A 4911-nucleotide genomic window follows, 5' to 3' on the forward strand; every position below is an offset into this window, starting at 1 on the left:
AACTCATCAGATGCTAATCCAACCACTCTGTGTAGCCTGAGTGGAGTTTCACACTGTGGCTGTTCTCACTTAAACTAGGTTTGCTCAAGTGATGTAACTTGAGTGTACCAACTTGTGTTAACTGTTGCAGTGAAGAGAAGCCATCAGCTGCTGAATCAACATGCTAGCTCACACTGTTTTGTTTTCATATAGCAGAGAGCACATGTGATTAATTTATACAACATGCTTACACAGCACCTGGAAGAAGGATTCTGAAAAACAACAGCCTGTAAAACAATAACATACAAAAAAATCTGTGACAATATTTCCCCAAAGAAAAACCTAGTCATTTAGCATTATCTACATACACCCTCTTCTCTAGAATTCACCCCTACTAGCTAGTACTATGTCCAGGGCTCTATTTATATAGGGATTAGCTCCACCCACAAACTGACATCATTTCTTCCTGTGGGAGGAGCTTCTTCTATAAATGGATTGTCCTCCATTTTGATTCTCTCTCCCCCTCCTCCAAACAGAGTTCCTGGCATGGTGTGTAGAAGCAGGTAATTTTTTAAAACAAAAGTGAAGTAAAAGTGCACAAGACAGGATAAACAAGATAGGATGGGGAGGTGGCAAACGTTGGGAGTATCTGACCTGCTCTCTCTCAGATGAAACAGGCAAACAGAGGGAGAAGCAAGATAAAACCTTTACTTCCTGGAGCTCTCTGAGGCAGGGACCATTCCACCCCATGCCCTATTATAAAGGAGATCATGCGTTGTTTAAAGGCAGTCGCATGTTGGATGGATTCATAACTTTTGAGGCCATTAGACCATGCATTCTGACTTCAGATTAGTGTTGGGAATCAAACCCAGCTCTCTCACACGAGAAGCAAGAATTCTGCTACTTACCCCTTAGTCTCCTTACTGCTGGTTTGGGCTCCACTTCTGGAGAAGTGCTGAACCTGGATCCTAATTTTAGGGAAATCCAGCTGACAAAGAGGTAACTAGAGTTGGTTGACACTTTTCAAATGCTGTATTTTTTCACTGAAAAAGAGCCTTGTTTTTTCCTCTGAATGTATTGTGTTTTTAAATCAAATTGGAAAAGAAAAAAAATCCTTTTTTTTTTAGTTTATAACTTTTCCCCTTTTTATACCCCCCCCCATTTTCAGTGGCAAAATGGCAAAGAAAAAAAAGGGTGAGGGGGTAAAGAAAAAAAGGAGGAAAAGGGAAAAATGGGAAAACAACCCCACCCCCCAAATTCAAATCTGAATCAAACTCATCTTTTCTGTAAACCTGCAGAAGAAAAACAGCTGAGATTATTTTTTGGAGGTGGGTAGGGGGAAAGTTTTCCATTTTTCAACCAGCTTTTTAGTGTTAACAGTAAAAATGTCTATAGTTGAAGCAAAGGTTCAGAAATCTCATGTATATTTGGATGCCCAGAAGAGTCTCAATATTTTTCTAAAACCATGCCATCTATTTTGTATGCAGAGCGGCAAATAATCTAGTTTAAACTTTGATGGAGAGATGAAACCGGTTACACTTCAGACGAGTTCTTAAATGCTGCTGGACTGTAAGTAACATATAGACGTAACTATAGTTTGGGGAAAGACTTTAGTACTGGACAGGAAACTGAGGGATGGAAATGGGGCTGTAATCAGGGGCACCACTTGGGGTCTCAAGCGGGGGGTGATATTTATGGAATGTGGGGATTAGGGGCTGGAGTCTGGGGAGGGGGACCCAGATTTGATCCTGAGTCTACAAAGTGGAATTGCTGGGCTGTGTTGGTTTTTTTCTGTGTCACCCCCCCACTGCCCACTAGCGCCCCCCTTGGTGGCTGGGCTGGGCCTTTTGCTCCAGCCTGATGCCTGGGACTGGGTACGCCACCTCAGATGATGACAGTAGAGTTCAGGCATGCAGGGAAAAAAAAGATCTGGCAGTAGTAATGCCATTCCTCAGGCCCCCACTGCCCCCACCCTGGAACCAGCACTCCCAGAGCCAGCTTTGCCCCTCCCCGCTCCTGTCTTGTGGTGCCCCTGGTCTGCAGTTCCTTCCTTGGCTCAGAGAAGACGATGATTGCATGGCATAGTTGTCAAGTGCCAAAATGAGCTAAACTGGTCCCTGAATGAATGGCTTGAAATTTCAGCATAAATGTATTGGCTGATACTTGAGTTCATCCAGTAATTTTCTCTCCTACAGTTTGTCTGTTTTATTGCTCAAGGCCACGGTTAGGTGCAAGCGATATCTGACAGCAAAAGATGAGCAGAGCCAGCAAATCCATTTTGGGCTTAAGTTAGGGTATCCCAGGTGAAAAGCGTTAGCTAACAAAGTCTGCCCCGGCTGTCAACCCAGATCTGCAGTAGGCGTCGCCATCTGGTAAGCCACTTGAGATAAGGAGGAGAATCTGACCTGCATTCCTTTGCCCCTTGGAAGTGGAGGGGTTGGCTGCATCTTTAAAGCCTGGACTGCCAGGGAAAAGTATCATGTACTAGGCCTGCGTTTTGAAAAGCGAAAGGTGGCTGCCATGAGGATCACATGACCAAAAAAGGGCGCCTCACTGAGATTTTACAAGCTGCTCTGTCTGTCCTGTTCCCCAGCCCCTGTAGTGCTCCAGGGGGTGGGGTCAGTTGCAAGGACAGCAGGAAAGGTGAATGCGATCCAGCAGTCCCTTGCGAGACTGTGTGTGAACAGTAAAGGCAGTGCCAAGGGAATGATTTTTAATAGGGTAAGGGAAAAAATATCCCCAAGTTGAAGGGGGGCAGATCGGCGTCCTTTCCTCCAGTGACTGGCTCAGTGATGGATGGCACCGTCGGTAGCTCTCATAAATTCTGGTTTGATCTGTTATAGGAACAGGGCCCAGTGATGGAGGACACATCCAAGCTCCGCTTGGCATGGAGGGGGGCATCAAGAAGCTGGTTATAACTTCTTGATTCTGTATCGACCGTGCCCTACCATCAGTTAAAGCAGCCTAGGGGCTGCTCTGACTTTTACCACTGGCAGAGGGTCCCACGTCACTGGAATAAGGTCCCACATCACTGGAGGATTGGTGTAGTAAAGATCTGCTCTGACACTTCCATTCCCTCGCTCCAATATGCCCCCTCTGCCAAGGTGTGGGAGGATGGTGGGCAGCAGGGACTGAGCCACCAGAATTCTCCTGTGCCAGGGGAATCCTCTATCAGCCATTCATTCCCAGAATCTGTCCCGTTTCTATGGCCTAAGTGGCACAAAGGGGCCAGATTGTACCAGAGAATCCGTTGCAAAGTTCTGTTCTGGATCCAAACTTCCCCGAAGTTCTAAATTGCTTGGATTAGGGATTTAAGTTGGGTCCATCCCTATATTTTTTGTCATCTTTTTGCGTGCAAGCCTGTGTAGTAACTCTGGAGAAAAAAAACAACAGAGTCCCTTCCATCCCTGCAGGTTATCCCTGTTGATATGTTGATGAAAAATCCAAGCAGACGTACATAAAAGATTTTCCACAGATTTCCCTTGACCGTGCTCCATGCCCTGGTATCTGTTACATGTCTTTGGCACGCATCGAAGTGAGGCAGACCAACGTTGGAAACAAGACCCGTTATAAAATATAAGATTGGTGTGTCTGACCTGGTATTCATTATACATGTCACTGATATCTAAGTGGCATACAGTAGATTGCCATGCCAAAGGCAGAGTTTACTGAGCCAGGGTTTTCTAGCAAAACTGGACAATTTTCACAAAAATAGTACAATTCTTTGGCAATTTTGGCTTTGTAGCCTCGACTCTCAGAGTCCACCAAACCGGGCAGACACCACTGAAAATCCATGTGTGTGTCATCAAGAAAAAGTCTGTTCGTTATAGTTGTCCAGTGCTTACGAGCAATGAAAGGGGTGGTAAATGCGGGGTGGCGTTTGAGGAGACAGCAGGCAGTGCCTGAGACATGGCTAGAATTTCAGAATGGGTGTGAGAAATGCTTCATGTAACTGGGTCAAGTTTAGCAGCGTTTTGCTTTGGAAGAAAACCAAAAAAAAGAAGCACCGTTAACACTGAAACACTCCTTTTTGGCATTTTCGGAATGCCAAGTTTTTATTTTTTTGTTTGGAAAGTTTTCTATTCTGTTACATATTAGAGTCAAAATAGAAATGACACATTTCAAGTGACCCAAAACAAAATTGTTTTCAGAATTTTCCTTCCTAGAGAATTTTGTAATTTTCATTTTTTTGTTCTGATTCGGAATGAAGCCAAACCTTGACATCTCAAAATCCTGCACCAAATGGCACGTCTGTCCTCTGCACAGCTCAAATCAGGGATCTGTTGTGCTGGGCGCTGTACAAACACAGATGAATTCGTAGATCGCAGGGCCAGAAGGGACCATTTGATCATCTGGTCTGACCTGCGGTGTAACACAGGCCAGAGAACGTCTCTAAAATGAGTCCTAAAGCAAGTCCCTGGCCCTGAAGAGCTTATAGTCTAAATAGACGAGACCGAAGATGGGAAAAAGTAGTGCTTAATTTATGCCAGTGCTGAGCCCTGACACCTCTGGACTTGCTGCATCAATTATGAATGTAAAATAATTGTTTGAGCCCCGGGACCTCTTTCATTACAAATTAAGCATTGGGAGAAAGACAATTTTTATTAATTTATTAATCTCCTTTATCCTTAAGATTAAGTAACTGACCCTGATGTACTCAGGGACATCTGTAGGACAGCTTGGAATTGAACCCAGATCTCATGAGTCACAGTTCACTGTCTTAATCTTAAAACCAGCCTTCCTCTTTAGGCTAGGCTTATATCTGCTTCATCCATCCTCTCAGTCACAAAAGATGTTTCGGGCTCTGTGCGTTGGCTGGCTAGCCTGCGTGGATGGTCTTGCAAGATTTTAAAAACAGTTTTTTTGAGACCTGTTCTCAAGTAATTTTAGATAAGCGAAACCCGCACTGGATAAGGGCATTAGCCAGATGTT

The 4911-nt window shown here is 44.5% G+C and overlaps 1 long non-coding RNA gene across 1 annotated transcript; it reads left to right on the top strand.

Annotated features, from left to right (window-relative positions):
• The first annotated feature begins 500 nt into the window (after nt 1–500).
• LOC137145023 (uncharacterized) lies at nt 501–3699 on the top strand. Its single transcript, XR_010917541.1, has 3 exons — nt 501–542; nt 1467–1548; nt 3393–3699. It is a non-coding gene; the product is annotated as an uncharacterized lncRNA (long non-coding RNA).
• The last annotated feature ends 1212 nt before the right edge of the window (nt 3700–4911 follow it).

The sequence above is a fragment of the Emydura macquarii genome, unplaced genomic scaffold (genome assembly GCF_026122565.2).
Source record: "Emydura macquarii macquarii isolate MOO-44397 ecotype Brisbane River unplaced genomic scaffold, CSIRO-AGI_Emac_v2 contig_3506, whole genome shotgun sequence".
Lineage (NCBI taxonomy): Eukaryota > Metazoa > Chordata > Testudines > Chelidae > Emydura > Emydura macquarii.